Source organism: Pseudophryne corroboree, chromosome 8 (genome assembly GCF_028390025.1).
Source record: "Pseudophryne corroboree isolate aPseCor3 chromosome 8, aPseCor3.hap2, whole genome shotgun sequence".
Taxonomy (NCBI): domain Eukaryota; kingdom Metazoa; phylum Chordata; class Amphibia; order Anura; family Myobatrachidae; genus Pseudophryne; species Pseudophryne corroboree.
Window position 1 is genome coordinate 335,693,223 of NC_086451.1, and position 19,516 is coordinate 335,712,738.

Here is a 19,516-nt window from a genome sequence, read left to right on the forward strand (position 1 = left end):
AGCTGAAGGCGCGGAGTGGCACCGGCCGATGGTTGAACATTGCTGGAAGCGGCAACTGGTGCGGCTACTGGAACTGGTGCCGGAATTACTGAGGCTAGAGACGCCTGGATCTGATCCAGATGCCCGCGCAACTCCTGGAGGTACTGCATCACCTGGCCTTGTGCCGCTTCCTGACTTTGTACTCGGGAAGCCAGATTCTGGATGGCACTTGAGTCCGTGTTCCGATCCCCCGGGTCCATGGGGCCTGAGTATACTATCACTGACCTGGTTTGGGAGTGTTGTGGACTCAGGGTTTCTTCCGGTGACCGGGAAGAGGAACCGCAACTGGGCCGCAGCAGAGATGGCCGAATGTAAGTTTTCCTCATGCAGGATCAGGTCGGTAAACAGGAGGCACACGTGGACGCTGAAGGTCTCCTGAAAGACAGAACTTGAAAGGTGCTGGTGAATCAGAGAAGAATACCAGGTGCTGGAGGCACAACTGCGCTTACGTGCGCTGGGGCTTGGAGACACTGAAGTGTTTGTAGGCGCTGAAGTGCTTGGAGGCACTGAGGTGCAGGGAGGCGCTGAAGTGCTTGGAGGCGCTTGGAGACACTGAGGTGCTTGGAGGCGCTGAGGCGCTTGGAGGCACTGAGGTGCTTGGAGGTGCTTAGGCGCGTGGAGACACTGAGGTGCTTGGAGGCGCTAAGGCACTTGGAGGCACTGAGGTGCTTGGAGTCGCTAAGGCGCTTGGAGGCACTGAGGTGCTTGGAGGCACGGAGGTGCTTGAGGCACGGAGATGCTCGGAGGCACGGAGGTGCTCGGAGGCACGGAGATGCTCGGAGGCACGGAGATGCTCGGAGGCACGGAGGTGCTAGGAGGCACGGGGATGCTGGGAGGCACGGAGGTGCTTGGAGGCACAGAGATGCTGGGAGGCACGGAGGTGCTCGGAGGCACGGAGGTGCTCGGAGGCACGGAGATGCTCGAAGGCACGGAGGTGCTTGGAGGCACGGAGATGCTCGGAGGCACGGAGATGCTCGGGGGCACGGAGGTGCTTGGAGGAACGGAGATGCTCGGAGGCACGGAGGTGCTGGGAGGCACGGGGATGCTCGGGGGCACGGAGGTGCTTGGATGCACGGAAGTCTGGCGATCACCACTCCTGGGGAACTGATGATACTCAGGCACTGATGCAGTTCCTGGTGCCTGAATTTATACTTCCCACCACCAGCTGGTTGGTGGGAAGTGCCTGATGACGTCACCCGCCCAGACGCCGGGCCGAGCGACGGGAGCCGGGAGCCGCCAGCGAGGACGGCCGCAGAGAGGACCAGCGCGCCCGGAGAGGTAAGTAAGGGGCCCGGGGCAGCGGCGTGACAGGTTTTTATGTTGACAAAAATGACTTCAAAACAAAAGTGGACACATATTTGACAAATACCACACTTACGAAACAAACACACAGAGGTACAAAGTTTACACCATGAAAAAAAGTGATTTGTCACCCGCCATATCGTACTTGCATTAAAATTTCAAACAGTAAATGACAATATGAATTCTATCACCATTGTGAAAGGGTGTGAATTTACCTGAAGCTCCATATTTTACTATTCAAATAAATAATGACAACACAATACTACTGTAAGGCGCAAGAGAACACTCTAAATTTACAAAAAAATGTTTGTGGTTTTTGGATTTTAACAATTTGCAAGCCATGTGCTTGCTGCTGTGGATAAGTACTAGGATTATTATATTTTTTGGCTGATGTGTAATTTGTGTTTTGTGTTTACTCACCAGACAGCTGAGGGGAATGTGGTCCCGGTGATTGAGTACTCTCCAAAATGTGTTCTGGTGGCAGAGGCAACACAGTTGAAATACGACGTGGGGGTGTGCTTAATGCTGGTGTTGGTGGGACATCAGGATGACGTCTCTTGCTAAGCCTGCTCGTGTGGCTGCCAGACCCCTGTGAAGGACGTCTTTGTGGACTGTGATGCGATGTTGAAGTTCCTATGGATTAATGCAAACATTAGATTTTTTTGTTTTTTTGTGGTGTCCACATTAACAGGTGTCATTTGTGCGTTACCTGAACCGCCAGCATCCACAGCTCTTGACAGTGTTGCTTGTGTTCTGGAAGTGGTGGCTTGCTTTCGTAATGTAAAAATTATACATTGGTGTTTATGACCTTTAATTACAGTATGTACTTTTGTAAGCAGCAACATTTAGTGATGTGGACATATGATTACCATTATGGGTACAGTTTCTAACAATAAATATTGAAACAATGGGTTGCTTCATTTTTTGTAAACAGGCTAATGAGGTTCCATTTCCAAAGACAAAAACATAGCCAAGTAGTCTAATTTTCCATGGCCAACAGCTGAATATACACACATGTATTACCATATATTTTACATTATTACATTAATGAGTAATTTTGAAAATAAAATTATAAAAACCGAAAAATTAGAAATTTTAAAAAAAATAAAACATACAATACTTAGCCATCTACACTAACATATTGGCCACAAAGACAAGTAAAATACAGCAGACATTAAACAAAGAAACAAAAAAAAAAAACATTACTACCTAACACCTCACCTATACAAACACAAAATATTTAAAAAAAAACCACAAATAGATAATCAATTTAGAACATAAAAATATATTAACAATATGATATAATTTTTAAAATACTAATTAGACATTAACACATATGCAGATATAACAGATTTGTAAAAATAAACTCACCATCAGGCCTAGGACGATCCGAATCCCGCACATTAGTCGCACCAACAACTTCATGCGGAATAAGGGTCCGCACAGGTTCCTCCCACTCCCGATAAGACGCTATAAAGGGATGGCAACCCCCTGTTTGCCTGGCTGACTTAGCTTCCTTTGCCATCTTGGCCTTGACACGGCGCTTGATGTCGTAGAATCTCTTCCGACATGTGTCCTCGGTCCTCTTCACCACACCCTCACTGATTACTGCCGCTACTACCTTCCCCCACAGTACAGTTTTCCTGCGCGAAGGCACCTTGGCCGCATCACGCCCAAAACAGCTGGCGATGATGGCGCATCAACTCATGCACCAAAGCCATATTTTCCGCAAAGCTAAATTTAACATTTCTGCCCGTCTTGGTAGTGGTGCGTGGCTGCGGAGCAACACCACCATCACTGTCACTATCACTCGAGGCCACGGCAGCAACCTCCCCCTCCTCCACCTCACTGACCTCCTCCCCCTCACTCACCTCCTCCACCTCACTCACCTCCTCCACCTCACTCGCCTCCTCCCTCTCATTCACCTCCTCCCTCTCACTCACCTCTGACTGGGACATAATAATGACAAACAACAAATAACACTAATAAAAAAAACACAAAACACACTCCTCCACTACCACTGCACACCAACCACACACACACACACACACACACACACACGCACACACACACACACACACACACACACACACAATGACAATAGGCTGAAAGTAAAATGCACAAACACTAAAAATGACACAAACTTTTAAGAGACTACACAACAATTACCACAAGACTACTTACACACACAATACAGTACTCAACAATCGCAAGAAACCTGCAAAACCGACCAACAAATCACCAACTCCAAAACACCAACTTCCTCTCACCTCTCCACTAGCTAAACCCACGAGGTGCGGCTGGTTGGGGGCGTTTTTATACTAATGAGCACAGACACTCCTCCATGACAAACACAACCAATCACGGACGAGTGACGAAAACGAAAGTAAGAAAATAACGCGGCCGGGAAGGGTCAAAAACACTGCCGTGGAAATTAAAGATACGAATTCGTAAAAAGACCAACAAAATACGGCCGAAAAAACAAGAGTCGGCCGCGATCACATAAAATATATTACGAATTACATCGACATCAGAAAATACGAAAACACAAATTACGAACGCTTTGTAAATGAGTCGTAAAAAAAACAAAAAGTTGCAAATTCACACTACCGATGTCAGTCGTGTTTCAACTTCAAACAAATTCTGAACATTACGAATCTTAGTAAAGATACCCCAATGAGTTCCACTGTCAGACAGATTACAAGTTAAGTTAAAGTATTCGTAAACTGTCATTATAGTCAATGGATCAGTTGTTAATGCAGCCAGAAAAATGCTTTCTATTCATGGTATGATTTGTTCTTCAATTATTTTTATTGCTATTCTTCTTCAACAAAAATGTAGTAGGTGCAGTGTGATATAAATTCAGAACCTCAACCAATTCTCTAATTTTACTGAATGACAAATCATATACTGAAATGTTATGCTCTGAGATTCATTTTATTTCAAAAACCAATGTTACAAATAAGGAGATTTCAAAAGTAGCTTAAAAAATAGAAATATGTATTTTGTATAAATATTGAATTTATACAATTTAATATTTGGAAGCCACCTTTTGCAGCAACAACTCTTTTGAGTAAGTATGTACCAGCTTTGCACTGGTCTGATTTGGGCCCATTCTTCAAGGCAGATTTGCTGGGTTAAATTAGTCAGAGGCTGCTTGTGCTCCCTGGTTTTCCAGTAGTGCCAGAGTCTCCATTGGATTGAGATAAGGACTTTGTATGGACCATTGTGGACATTTACCTTTTTGTTATTGACCCATTCTAGTGTTTAACATAGAAACAGAGAATTTGACGGCAGATAAGAACCACTTGGCCCATCTAGTCTGCCCTTTTTTTACCATATTTTTATCTCAAACCTTATTTGATCCTTAAGGGGTTGTACTCACGGAGCGATCGCTGCTTAAAATCTTTGCAATCTGACTAGATTGCTTAGACTTTAAACCTGATCGCTCCGTGTGTACCCCTACAGTGATAGCGATGCGAAGCCCCGCGCATGGCTATCGCTGGTGCTAGATTGGCCTGCCGTGCAGGCCAATCTAGCGGGTCGCTCATTTCACCCGCTGGGTGAAATGAGTGGCCCCCTCGTCTCCCCCGCACGCTCAGCACACATCGCGCTGTGCTGAGCGGCGGGAGAGATGTGTGCTGAGCGGTTCGCTCAGCACACATCTCTCCCGCATTGGCCAGTGAGTACTGGCCTTTATGTCTTTGTAAGGATATCCTTATGCCTATCCCATGCATGTTTAAATTAGTGATGAGCGGGTTCGGTTTCTCGGAAACCGAACCCCCCCGAACTTCACCCACTTTACACGGGTCCGAGGCATACTCGGATTCTCCCGTATGGCTCGGTTAACCCGAGCGCGCCCGAACGTCATCATCCCGCTGTCGGATTCTCGCGAGATTCAGATTCTATATAAGCAGCCGCGCGTCGCCGCCATTTTCACTCGTGCATTGGAAATGTTAGGGAGAGGACGTGGCTGGCGTCCTCTCCGTTATTGTTGAACTTGATTGTGCATTATTGCTTAATTGTGGGGAGGACTGGGGAGCAGCTGTATAATATAGGAGGAGTACAGTGCAGAGTTTTGCTGATCAGTGACCACCAGTATACGTTGTCTGAATGAAAAACATTCCATATTTGTGCTCAGTGTGCTGCTTTATTGTGGGGACTGGGGACCATCAGTATAATTAATATTATATACGAGGAGTACAGTGCAGAGTTTTGCTGACCAGTGACCACCAGTATATTATATAATATAATATATAGCATTACGGTACAGTAGGCCACTGCTGTACCTACCTCTGTGTCGTCATTAAGTATACTATCCATCTACATTCTATACCTGTGGTGCATTTTAGTTTTGCAGTTTGCTGACACAGTGACCACCAGTATATATAGCAGTACGGTACGGAAGGCCACTGCTGTACCTACCTCAGTGTCGTCATTAAGTATACTATCCATCTACATTCTATACCTGTGGTGCATTTTAGTTTTGCAGTTTGCTGACACAGTGACCACCAGTATATATAGCAGTACGGTACGGAAGGCCACTGCTGTACCTACCTCTGTGTCGTCATTAAGTATACTATCCATCTACATTCTATACCTGTGGTGCATTTTAGTTTTGCAGTTTGCTGACACAGTGACCACCAGTATATATAGCAGTACGGTACGGAAGGCCACTGCTGTACCTACCTCAGTGTCGTCATTAAGTATACTATCCATCTACATTCTATACCTGTGGTGCATTTTAGTTTTGCAGTTTGCTGACACAGTGACCACCAGTATATATAGCAGTACGGTACGGAAGGCCACTGCTGTACCTACCTCTGTGTCGTCATTAAGTATACTATCCATCTACATTCTATACCTGTGGTGCATTTTAGTTTTGCAGTTTGCTGACACAGTGACCACCACTATACTATATATAGCAGTACGGTACGGAAGGCCACTGCTGTACCTACCTCTGTGTCGTCATTAAGTATACTATCCATCTACATTCTATACCTGTGGTGCATTTTAGTTTTGCAGTTTGCTGACACAGTGACAACCAGTATATATAGCAGTACGGTACAGAAGGCCACTGCTCTACCTACCTCTGTGTCGTTATTAAGTATACTATCCATCTACATTCTATACCTGTGGTGCATTTTAGTTTTGCAGTTTGCTGACACAGTGACCACCAGTATATATAGCAGTACGGTACGGAAGGCCACTGCTGTACCTACCTCTGTGTCGTCATTAAGTATACTATCCATCTACATTCTATACCTGTGGTGCATTTTAGTTTTGCAGTTTGCTGACACAGTGACCACCAGTATACTATATATATAGCAGTACGGTACGGAAGGCCACTGCTGTACCTACCTCTGTGTCATCATTAAGTATACTATCCATCTACATTCTATACCTGTGGTGCATTTTAGTTTTGCAGTTTGCTGACACAGTGACCACCAGTATACTATATATAGCAGTACGGTACGGAAGGCCACTGCTGTACCTACCTCTGTGTCGTCATTAAGTATACTATCCATCTACATTCTATACCTGTGGTGCATTTTAGTTTTGCAGTTTGCTGACACAGTGACCACCAGTATATATAGCAGTACGGTACAGTAGGCCACTGCTCTACCTACCTCTGTGTCGTCATTAAGTATACTATCCATCTACATTCTATACCTGTGGTGCATTTTAGTTTTGCAGTTTGCTGACACAGTGATCACCACTATACTATATATAGCAGTACGGTACGGAAGGCCACTGCTGTACCTACCTCTGTGTCGTCATTAAGTATACTATCCATCTACATTCTATACCTGTGGTGCATTTTAGTTTTGCAGTTTGCTGACACAGTGACAACCAGTATATATAGCAGTACGGTACGGAAGGCCACTGCTCTACCTACCTCAGTGTCGTTATTAAGTATACTATCCATATACATTCTATACCTGTGGTGCATTTTAGTTTTGCAGTTTGCTGACACAGTGACCACCAGTATATATAGCAGTACGGTACGGAAGGCCACTGCTGTACCTACCTCTGTGTCGTCATTAAGTATACTATCCATCTACATTCTATACCTGTGGTGCATTTTAGTTTTGCAGTTTGCTGACACAGTGACCACCAGTATACTATATATATAGCAGTACGGTACGGAAGGCCACTGCTGTACCTACCTCTGTGTCATCATTAAGTATACTATCCATCTACATTCTATACCTGTGGTGCATTTTAGTTTTGCAGTTTGCTGACACAGTGACCACCAGTATACTATATATAGCAGTACGGTACGGAAGGCCACTGCTGTACCTACCTCTGTGTCGTCATTAAGTATACTATCCATCTACATTCTATACCTGTGGTGCATTTTAGTTTTGCAGTTTGCTGACACAGTGACCACCAGTATATATAGCAGTACGGTACGGAAGGCCACTGCTGTACCTACCTCAGTGTCGTCATTAAGTATACTAGCCATCTACATTCTATACCTGTGGTGCATTTTAGTTTTGCAGTTTGCTGACACAGTGACCACCAGTATATATAGCAGTACGGTACGGAAGGCCACTGCTGTACCTACCTCTGTGTCGTCATTAAGTATACTATCCATCTACATTCTATACCTGTGGTGCATTTTAGTTTCGCAGTTTGCTGACACAGTGACCACCACTATACTATATATAGCAGTACGGTACGGAAGGCCACTGCTGTACCTACCTCTGTGTCGTCATTAAGTATACTATCCATCTACATTCTATACCTGTGGTGCATTTTAGTTTTGCAGTTTGCTGACACAGTGACAACCAGTATATATAGCAGTACGGTACGGAAGGCCACTGCTCTACCTACCTCTGTGTCGTTATTAAGTATACTATCCATCTACATTCTATACCTGTGGTGCATTTTAGTTTTGCAGTTTGCTGACACAGTGACCACCAGTATATATAGCAGTACGGTATGGAAGGCCACTGCTGTACCTACCTCTGTGTCGTCATTAAGTATACTATCCATCTACATTCTATACCTGTGGTGCATTTTAGTTTTGCAGTTTGCTGACACAGTGACAACCAGTATATATAGCAGTACGGTACGGAAGGCCACTGCTCTACCTACCTCTGTGTCGTTATTAAGTATACTATCCATCTACATTCTATACCTGTGGTGCATTTTAGTTTTGCAGTTTGCTGACACAGTGACCACCAGTATATATAGCAGTACGGTATGGAAGGCCACTGCTGTACCTACCTCTGTGTCGTCATTAAGTATACTATCCATCTACATTCTATACCTGTGGTGCATTTTAGTTTTGCAGTTTGCTGACACAGTGACCACCTGTATACTATATATATAGCAGTACGGTACGGAAGGCCACTGCTGTACCTACCTCTGTGTCATCATTAAGTATACTATCCATCTACATTCTATACCTGTGGTGCATTTTAGTTTTGCAGTTTGCTGACACAGTGACCACCAGTATACTATATATAGCAGTACGGTACGGAAGGCCACTGCTGTACCTACCTCGGTGTCGTCATTAAGTATACTATCCATCTACATTCTATACCTGTGGTGCATTTTAGTTTTGCAGTTTGCTGACACAGTGACCACCAGTATATATAGCAGTACGGTACAGAAGGCCACTGCTCTACCTACCTCTGTGTCGTCATTAAGTATACTATCCATCTACATTCTATACCTGTGGTGCATTTTAGTTTTGCAGTTTGCTGACACAGTGACCACCAGTATATATAGCAGTACGGTACGGAAGGCCACTGCTGTACCTACCTCTGTGTCGTCATTAAGTATACTATCCATCTACATTCTATACCTGTGGTGCATTTTAGTTTTGCAGTTTGCTGACACAGTGACAACCAGTATACTATATATAGCAGTATGGTACGGAAGGCCACTGCTGTACCTACCTCTGTGTCGTCATTAAGTATACTATCCATCTACATTCTATACCTGTGGTGCATTTTAGTTTTGCAGTTTGCTGACACAGTGACCACCAGTATACTATATATAGCAGTACGGTACGGAAGGCCACTGCTGTACCTACCTCTGTGTCGTCATTAAGTATACTATCCATCTACATTCTATACCTGTGGTGCATTTTAGTTTTGCAGTTTGCTGACACAGTGACCACCAGTATATATAGCAGTACGGTACGGAAGGCCACTGCTCTACCTACCTCTGTGTCGTCATTAAGTATACTATCCATCTACATTCTATACCTGTGGTGCATTTTAGTTTTGCAGTTTGCTGACACAGTGACCACCAGTATATATAGCAGTACGGTACGGAAGGCCACTGCTGTACCTACCTCTGTGTCGTCATTAAGTATACTATCCATCTACATTCTATACCTGTGGTGCATTTTAGTTTTGCAGTTTGCTGACACAGTGACAACCAGTATACTATATATAGCAGTATGGTACGGAAGGCCACTGCTGTACCTACCTCTGTGTCGTCACTAAGTATACTATCCATCTACATTCTATACCTGTGGTGCATTTTAGTTTTGCAGTTTGCTGACACAGTGATCACCAGTATATATAGCAGTGCGGTACGGAAGGCCACTGCTCTACCTACCTCTGTGTCGTCAAGTATACTAGCTTAGTCACACAGCGACCTTGGTGCGCCTCTTTTTTTCTTTGCCTCATGTGCTGTTTGGGGACAATTTTTTAGAAGTGCCATCCTGCCTGACACTGCAGTGCCACTCCTAGATGGGCCAGGTGTTTGTGTCGGCCACTTGTGTCGCTTAGCTTAGTCACACAGCGACCTTGGTGCGCCTCTTTTTTTCTTTGCATCATGAGCTGTTTGGGGACAATTTTTTTTGAAGTGCCATCCTGCCTGACACTGCAGTGCCACTCCTAGATGGGCCAGGTGTTTGTGTCAGCCACTTGTGTCGCTTAGCTTAGTCACACAGCGACCTTGGTGCGCCTCTTTTTTTCTTTGCATCATGTGCTGTTTGGGGACTATTTTTTTGAAGTGCCATCCTGCCTGACACTGCAGTGCCACTCCTAGATGGGCCAGGTGTTTGTGTCGGCCACTTGTGTCGCTTAGCTTAGTCACACAGCGACCTTGGTGCGCCTCTTTTTTTCTTTGCATCATGTGCTGTTTGGGGACAATTTTTTAGAAGTGCCATCCTGCCTGACACTGCAGTGCCACTCCTAGATGGGCCAGGTGTTTGTGTCGGCCACTTGTGTTGCTTAGCTTAGTCACACAGCGACCTTGGTGCGCCTCTTTTTTTCTTTGGATCATGAGCTGTTTGGGGACAATTTTTTTGAAGTGCCATCCTGCCTGACACTGCAGTGCCACTCCTAGATGGGCCAGGTGTTTGTGTCGGCCACTTGTGTCGCTTAGCTTAGTCACACAGCGACCTTGGTGCACCTCTTTTTTTCTTTGCATCATGTGCTGTTTGGGGACAATTTTTTTGAAGTGCCATCCTGCCTGACATTGCAGTGCCACTCCTAGATGGGCCAGGTGTTTGTGTCGGCCACTTGTGTCGCTTAGCTTAGTCACACAGCGACCTTGGTGCGCCTCTTTTTTTTTCTTTGCATCATGTGCTGTTTGGGGACAACTTTTTTGAAGTGCCATCCTGCCTGACACTGCAGTGCCACTCCTAGATGGGCCAGGTGTTTGTGTCGGCCACTTGTGTCGCTTAGCTTAGTCACACAGCGACCTTGGTGCGCCTCTTTTTTTCTTTGCATCATGTGCTGTTTGGGGACTATTTTTTTGAAGTGCCATCCTGCCTGACACTGCAGTGCCACTCCTAGATGGGCCAGGTGTTTGTGTCGGCCACTTGTGTCGCTTAGCTTAGCCATTAAGCGACCTCGGTGCAAATTTTAGGACTAAAATTAATATTGTGAGGTGTGAGGTGTTCAGAATAGACTGGAAATGAGTGGAAATTATGGTTATTGAGGTTAATAATACTATGGGATCATAATGACCCCAAAATTCTATGATTTAACCTGTTTTTTAGGGTTTTTTGAAAAAAAACACCCGAATCCAAAACACACCCGAATCCGACAAAACATTTTTGGTGAGGTTTTGCCAAAACGTGTCCGAATCCAAAACACGGCCGCGGAACCGAATCCAAAACCAAAACACAAAACCCGAAAAATGTCCGGTGCACATCACTGGTTTAAATTGCTCTATTGTCCGAGCCTCTACCACCTCTGATGGGAGGCTATTCCACTTGTCCACTACCCTTTCTGTGAAGCTATTTTTCCTCATAATCCCCCCCCCCCCCCCCTCTCCAGTCTCAGTGCATGTCCTCATGTCCTATTGCTTCTCTTCATTTGGAGAATGTTTCCCTCCTGGACTTTGTTAAAACCCTTGATATATTTGAAAGTTTCTATCATGTCCCCTCTTTCCCTTCTCTGCTGCAAACTATACATATTGAGATTTTTTAGTCTTTCTGGGTATGCTTTGTGATGTAGGCCATGCACCATTTTACTCGCCCTTCTTTGTACAGTCTCTAATGTATTTATATCCTTTTGAAGATATGGCCTCCAGAATTAAACACAGTATTCTAGATGAGGCCGTACCAATGACCTATACAGTGGCATTATTACCTCTTTCTTTCTGCTGCTAATTCCTCTCACAAGGGGTATTGAGGAATTACCTTTTCTGGGAAGCATTTGGGTGTTTTGCTGATAATTGAACCAGAAGTGCTCCCTAGGACACACAAGGTGTGTTCCACAATAGATTCAGACAGACCTAGCAAGAGAAAAGAAGCCACAGTGAAACTGGAAAGTATGGGAGCAAAACAGAGGAGTAGGAGGGGGGGGGAGACGCTGATTGGTTGTTGTGGGGTGGGACCGTGGGACAACGGGACATAGCAGAGATGGGATGGGGTGGAACAGAGCAGGAGGCAGACTGTTGTGACCCTGCATATGCTGGGTCCTTTTTTTCGTGTGCAATATAAACGTGGATAATTTATTCTGTAGGAACAACTGCAGCAAGAAGATACAAAGTGAGAGTTGCAAAAATTTGAATAGAATCCCCAAATTTCCCTTGAGAGAGAGGACAGCATCCGGAAAATGAATCATCAACTGTGGGGACTTCATTCTAATTGTTGTTACATGTGTGCAGCATGAGATGTATTTTCTTGGTGTTTTTTTTCCCCTCCAGCAACCAGGAGCATAATCTTTCATACATAAAGCTGAGTTCTGTTAGGGTTTATATGGTTTGTGTCCCCTGGGTGGCTCTTGGTGAGAGGAGTCTGTAGGGTATTATGGTTATGGTTTCAACGCAGCTTGTTCTTCATTGTGTCTCCAGGATTATTCTCCTGCCAGGCACTGTATTGCTGACCCCTCCCCCTGCCCCCACCCCCCATATTGTGCAGCCCCAACCCCCTCCGTTTCTAACCAAGGGCCAGTGCCCAGTTTCTATGCACCCTAGGTAAAGATTCAGTCTACTACCCCCCCTACCCCAACCTTAATGCCTCTATTAATAGTTTTACCGTTTCTGTTGGTTTTATTTAGAGATGAGCGGGTTCGGTTCGTCGAGATCCGAACCCCCCCAAACTTCACATGGTTTACACGGGTCCGAGGCACCCTCAGTTCTTCCTGCCTTACACGCAAAACCCGAACGGGGGAAAATGTGAGAATCCGTCATCATCCCGCTGTCGGATTCTCGCGAGATTCGGATTCCATATAAAGAGCCGCGCGTCGCCGCCATTTTCAGTCGTGCATTGTCGATATAGCGAGAGGACGTGGCTACGTTCTCTTCTGAATAGCCCAATATCAGCTAAATATCAGCTCAATATCTGTGCTCAGTATCAGTGCTACATTGTGGTGACCAGTATATAGTAGTATAGTACAGTAGTCCATTGCTGTATTTTGCTGGTCCGTGTCAGTTCTATTATCCTGAACAGTGCTCAGTATCTGTGCTCATTATTATCATTGCTGCATTGTGGTGACCACTGACCAGTATATATAGTAGTACAGTACAGTAGTCCAGTGCTGTTCTCGCTGCCCAGTGTCAGTTCTATTATCCTGAACAGTGCTCAGTATCTGTGCTCATTATTATCATTGCTGCATTGTGGTGACCACTGACCAGTATATAAAGTAGTACAGTCCAGTAGTCCAGTGCTGTTCTCGCTGCGCAGTGTCAGTTCTATTATCCTGAACAGTGCTCAGTATCTGTGCTCATTATTATCATTGCTGCATTGTGGTGACCACTGACCAGTATATATAGTAGTACAGTACAGTAGTCCAGTGCTGTTCTCGCTGCCCAGTGTCAGTTCTATTATCCTGAACAGTGCTCAGAATCTGTGCTCATTATTATCATTGCTGCATTGTGGTGACCACTGACCAGTATATATAGTAGTACAGTCCAGTAGTCCAGTGCTGTTCTCGCTGCCCAGTGTCAGTTCTATTATCCTGAACAGTGCTCAGTATCTGTGCTCATTATTATCATTGCTGCATTGTGGTGACCACTGACCAGTATATATAGTAGTACAGTACAGTAGTCCAGTGCTGTTCTCGCTGCCCAGTGTCAGTTCTATTATCCTGAACAGTGCTCAGTATCTGTGCTCATTATTATCATTGCTGCATTGTGGTGACCACTGACCAGTATATATAGTAGTACAGTACAGTAGTCCAGTGCTGTTCTCGCTGCCCAGTGTCAGTTCTATTATCCTGAACAGGGCTCAGTATCTGTGCTCATTATTATAATAATAATAATAATAATAATAATAATAATTTTATTTATATAGCGCTCTTTCTCCAATAGGACTCAAGGCGCTTAACAGATACATAGCATAATATAGTACAGAAAATAATGAAGTACATTTTCATAAAATACAGAAGCATGAAGATACTAAAAGGGACACTATGGAAATGCTTGAGTAAACAGGAAAGTCTTGAGTATACTTTTGAAGGATTCTATAGTTGGGGCCTCTCGCACTGTGCGGGGAAGTGAGTTCCATAGAGTCGGAGCTCGACCCCCAGATGAATTACGGTATATTCTAGGTACTGCTAAAAGTCCTTCATCTACAGATCGCAGTAATCGAGTGGGACAGTATGGGGTCAGAAGCTTTTCAGGTACCTTGGGCCCTGGTCACGTAATGCTTTGAAACTCAGTAAGCCAATCTTGAAGATGATTCGCCATCTTACAGGCAGCCAGTGAAGGGAGTAGAGGATGGGTGTTATGTGGCTAGAACGGGGCTGGTTGGTTAACAGCCTGGCAGCTGTGTTTTGCACCAGCTGTAAGCGTTGCAATTCTTTTGCTGGGAGACCAAGGTAGGGGGCATTACAGTAGTCTAATCGAGATGATACAAATGCATGTATGACTTTTGGCATATCATCTGAGGGAATTAAGTGCTTGATTCTGGCTATGTTCCTCAGGTGAAAGAATGAGGATCTGATTGTGGCTGATATCTGATGTTTAAGTGTCAAGCCACCATCCAGGACAATGCCAAGATTCCACGCACGATCACTGGTCTGTAATTCTGAATCCCCGAGTGTTATTCCAGTTGGTTGGCTATGCTGCAGTCTTGTCCTTTGATGTTGTGGTCGTATCATAAGGACATCTGTTTTATCTGGGTTCAGTCGCAGCCAACTGGCGCTCATCCACTCCTGTAGCTCAGCTAGACAGCCATTTAGGGTTGCTATTGGGTTATCAGTGCCCGGAGCAAAGGACAAGTACAGTTGTGTATCATCTGCATAGCAGTGGTAGACCAGGCCATGGCGCCTGATTATTTCGCCCAATGGGAGCATGTATACTGCAAAAAGCATTGCTTCATTGTGGTGACCACTGACCAGTATATAGTAGTACAGTACAGTAGTCCAGTGCTGTACTCGCTGCCCAGTGTCAGTTTTATTATCCTGAACAGTGCTCAATATCTGTGCTCATTATTATCATTGCTGCATTGTGGTGACAAGTATATGGTAGTACAGTACAGTAGTCCATTGCTGTATTTTGCTACTCCGTGTCAGTTTTATTATCCTGAACAGTGCTCATATCTGTGCTCATTATTATCATTGCTGCATTGTGGTGACCAGTATATGGTTGTACAGTACAGTAGTCCATTGCTGTATTTTGCTGCTCCGTGTCAGTTCTATTATCCTGAACAGTGCTCAGTAACTGTGCTCATTATTATCATTGCTGCATTGTGGTGACCACTGACCAGTATATATAGTAGTACAGTACAGTACTCCAGTGCTGTTCTCGCTGCCCAGTGTCAGTTCTATTATCCTGAACAGTGCTCAATATCTGTGCTCAGCATCAGTGCCGCATTGTGGTGACCAAAAGTCCAGTGTCTTGTGCTGCATCTTGCTGCTGTAGAGTGCTGTGGTAGTGTCCTGTCACTGTGCATAGGTCATCATCATTGCAGTCACAGTGGTATCTGGTATCTATCTAGTGGTATCTAATTCCAGACATTACTGCCGTCTAATTCCAGATATATTACTGGCATATAATTCCACACATTAAAAAATGGAGAACAAAAATGTGGAGGGTAAAATAGGTAAAGATCAAGATCCACTTCCACCTAGTGCTGAAGCTGCTGCCACTAGTCATGGCAGAGACGATGAAATGCCATCAACGTTGTCTGCCAAGGCCGATGCCCAATGTCATAGTAGAGAGCATGTAAAATCCAAAAAACAAAAGTTCAGAAAAATGACCCAAAAATCTAAATTAAAAGCATATGAGGAGAAGCGTAAACTTGCCAATATGCCATTTACGACACGGAGTGGCAAGGAACGGCTGAGGCCCTGGCCTATGTTCATGACTAGTGGTTCAGCTTCATATGAGGATAGAAGCACTCATCCTTCCGCTAGAAAAATGAAAAGACTTAAGCTGGCAAAAGCACAGCAAAGAACTGTGCGTTCTTCTAAATCACAAATCCCCAAGGAGAGTCCAATTGTGTCGGTTGTGATGCCTGACCTTCCCAACACTGGAAGGGAAGAGGTGGCTCCTTCCACCATTTGCACGCCCCCTGCAAGTGCTGGAAGGAGCACCCACAGTCCATTTCCTGATAGTCAAATTGAAGATGTCAATGTTGAAGTACACCAGGATGAGGATATGGGTGTTGCTGTCGCTGAGGAGGAAATTGACAAGGAGGATTCTGATGGTGAGGTGGTTTGTTTAAGTCAGCCACCCGGGGAGATACCTGTTGTCCGTGGGATGAATAAGGCCATTGACATGCCTGGTCAAAATACAAAAAAAAAATCACCTCTTCGGTGTGGAATTATTTCAACAGAAATGCCGACAACAGGTGTCAAGCCGTGTGTTGCCTTTGTCATGCTGTAATAAGTAGGGTTAAGGACGTTAACCACCTAGAAACATCCTCCCTTATACGTCACCTGGAGCGCATTCATCAGAAGTCATTGACAAGTTCAAAAACTTTGGGTGACAGCGGAAGCAGTCCACTGACAACTAAATCCCTTCTTCCTCTTGTACCCAAGCTCCTGCAAACCACCTCACCAACTCCCTCAGTGTGAATTTCCTCCTTAGACAGGAACACCAATAGTCCTGCAGGCCATGTCACTGGCAAGTCTGACGAGTCCTCTCCTAACTGGGATTCCTCCGTAGGATCCTTGAGTGTAACGCCTACTGCTGCTGGCGCTGCTGTTGTTGCTGCTGGGAGTCGATCGTCATCCCAGAGGGGAAGTTGGAAGACCACTTGTACTACTTCCAGTAAGCAATTGACTGTCCAACAGTCCTTTGCGAGGAAGATGAAATATCACAACAGTCATCCTGTTGCAAAGCGGATACCTCTGGCCTTGACAACTATGTTGGTGTTAGGCGTATCCGCCGTTAGTTCACAGGGACTTAGAGAATTTCTTGAGGTAGTGTGTCCCCGGTACCAAATACCATCTAGGTTCCACTTCTCTAGGCAGGCGATACCGAGAATGTACACAGACGTCAGAAAAAGAGTCACCAGTGTCCTAAAAAATGCAGTTGTACCCAATGTCCACTTAACCACGGACATGTGGACTCGTGGAGCAGGGCAGACTAAGGACTATATGACTGTGACAGCCCACTGGGTAGATGTAATGCCTCCTGCAGCAACAACAGCAGCGGCGGCACCAGTAGCAGCATCTCGCAAAAGCCAACTCGTTCCTAGGCAGGCTACGCTTTGTATCACCGCTTTCCATAAGAGGCACACAGCTGACAACCTCTTACGGAAACTGAGGAACATCATCGCAGATTGGCTTACCCCAATTGGACTCTCCTGGGGATTTATGACATTGGACAACGCCACCAATATTGTGCGTGCATTACATGTAGGCAAATTCCAGCACGTCTCATGTTTTGCACATACAATGAATTTGGTGGTGCAGAATTTTTTAAAAAATGACAGGGGTGTGCAAGAGATGCTGTTGGTGGCCCGAAGAATTGCCGGCCACTTTTGGCATTCAGCCACCACGTGCCGAATGTCAGGATTCTGATTTAGTCTGTCCCCGGAGGAGGCACTAGTGGGTCAGTGTAGGTGTGATGTATTACACGAGGAGACCGAAGAATAGTCCTGCGCATAGGCGCTGATATTTATTATGTCACAGGGATCACAAAGCAATTGAATAACAGGTGCAGTGGAATGCAATTGCAGTGGAATGCAAAACCAGAAATAACAGGAACTGAAGTATGGATGATAACTGGTACAACCGATAATAGGAATAATGAATGGTAACTTAATCCAAGGAAATAAATATTCAAAAGTCACTAGTAACTATGATTGAAACAAACAGAACTCCGGTAATTGTAAAAAGCACACAGTCTTCGTAACATAAAAGTTCTTTAGCCAAGCAAGGCCCAGGCAGGAGACAGTCCTAACTCAGCATGCTTGTTAAGTGCTTTATGCAATGCACAGAATGGAATGCTGGTAACAAGGTGCATAGGTTAGGCAATGAATGACACCTGAGGAGAGTCTTTTACTGCAAATGATTAGTAGCAGGCTGTGGCTGGAGTCTAAAGCAGGCAGGAGAGTATCCATGAGAAACCACAGGGAACCACTGGAGACAGGAACACGGGGATCCACTGGAGACAGGAACACAGGGAACCAGGAGAACTTGACACACCAAATGTGACTCGTTCTCCGAGGCGATGAGAATGAGCCAGGAACTGGAGTTTATACCCCTTGCTCTATGATGATTGGATGAATCTCTGTGAGAACACACCCTGCTGGATTGAGTGACCAGATCAGCTGAGAGTTAACTGGAGCTGGTGATTAACCAGGAGAATTATTCTGTAGACAGTTAATGCAATGCACTGCTGGTTGCTGGCAGGGATCAGTAGTGCACCGGGAGTTAATGCTGTTTAACTAGAAGCACTGTGTGCTCCAGGCTGCAGGAGACTGAAGACTGGAACTGAACTGGAACGGAACTGCTGGGACCTGTAGTTCCACAGGTCCAATTCACAGGGGATACTCTGAAGACAGAGGACTGAAGCCAGGAGACGCCTGTTCACTGGAAGTGATGCGATGGAGAATGCAGATTTCTGACACCGAATACTGGAGCACCAGCAAACACTCCTGAACATGCCCTGCCATCAGCTGAAGCAAGAGGTGGTAACGAGGTGGAATTCAACCCTCTATATGCTTCAGAGGATGGAGGAGCAGCAAAAGGCCATTCAAGCCTATACATCTGCTTACGATATAGGCTAAGGAAGGAAAATGCACCTGACTCAAGCGCAGTGGAGAATGATTTCAACGTTGTGCAAGGTTCTGCATCCCTTTGAACTTGCCAAACGTGAAGTCATTTCAGACACTGCCAGCCTGAGTCAGGTCATTCCCCTCATCTGGTTTTTGCAGAAGCAGCTGGAGAGATTGAAGGAGGAGCTAAAACGGAGTGATTCCGCTAGGCATGTGGGACTTGTGGATGAAGCCCTTCATTCGCTTAACCAGGATTCACGGGTAGTCAATCTGTTAAAATCAGAGCACTACATTTTGGCCACCGTGCTCGATCCTGGGTTTAAAGCCTACGTTGTATCTCTCTTTCCGGCAGACACAAGTCTGCAGATGTTCAAAGACCTGTTGGTGAGACAATTGTCAAGTCAAGCGAAACGTGATCCGCCAACAGCTCCTCCTTCATTTTCTCACGCCACTGGAGCTGCCAGGAAAAGGATAAAATTTCCAAAACCACATGCTGGCGGTGATGCAGGGCAGTCAGGAACGATAGCTAACATCTGGTTCGGACTGAAGGACCTGCCAACGATTACTGACATGTCGTCT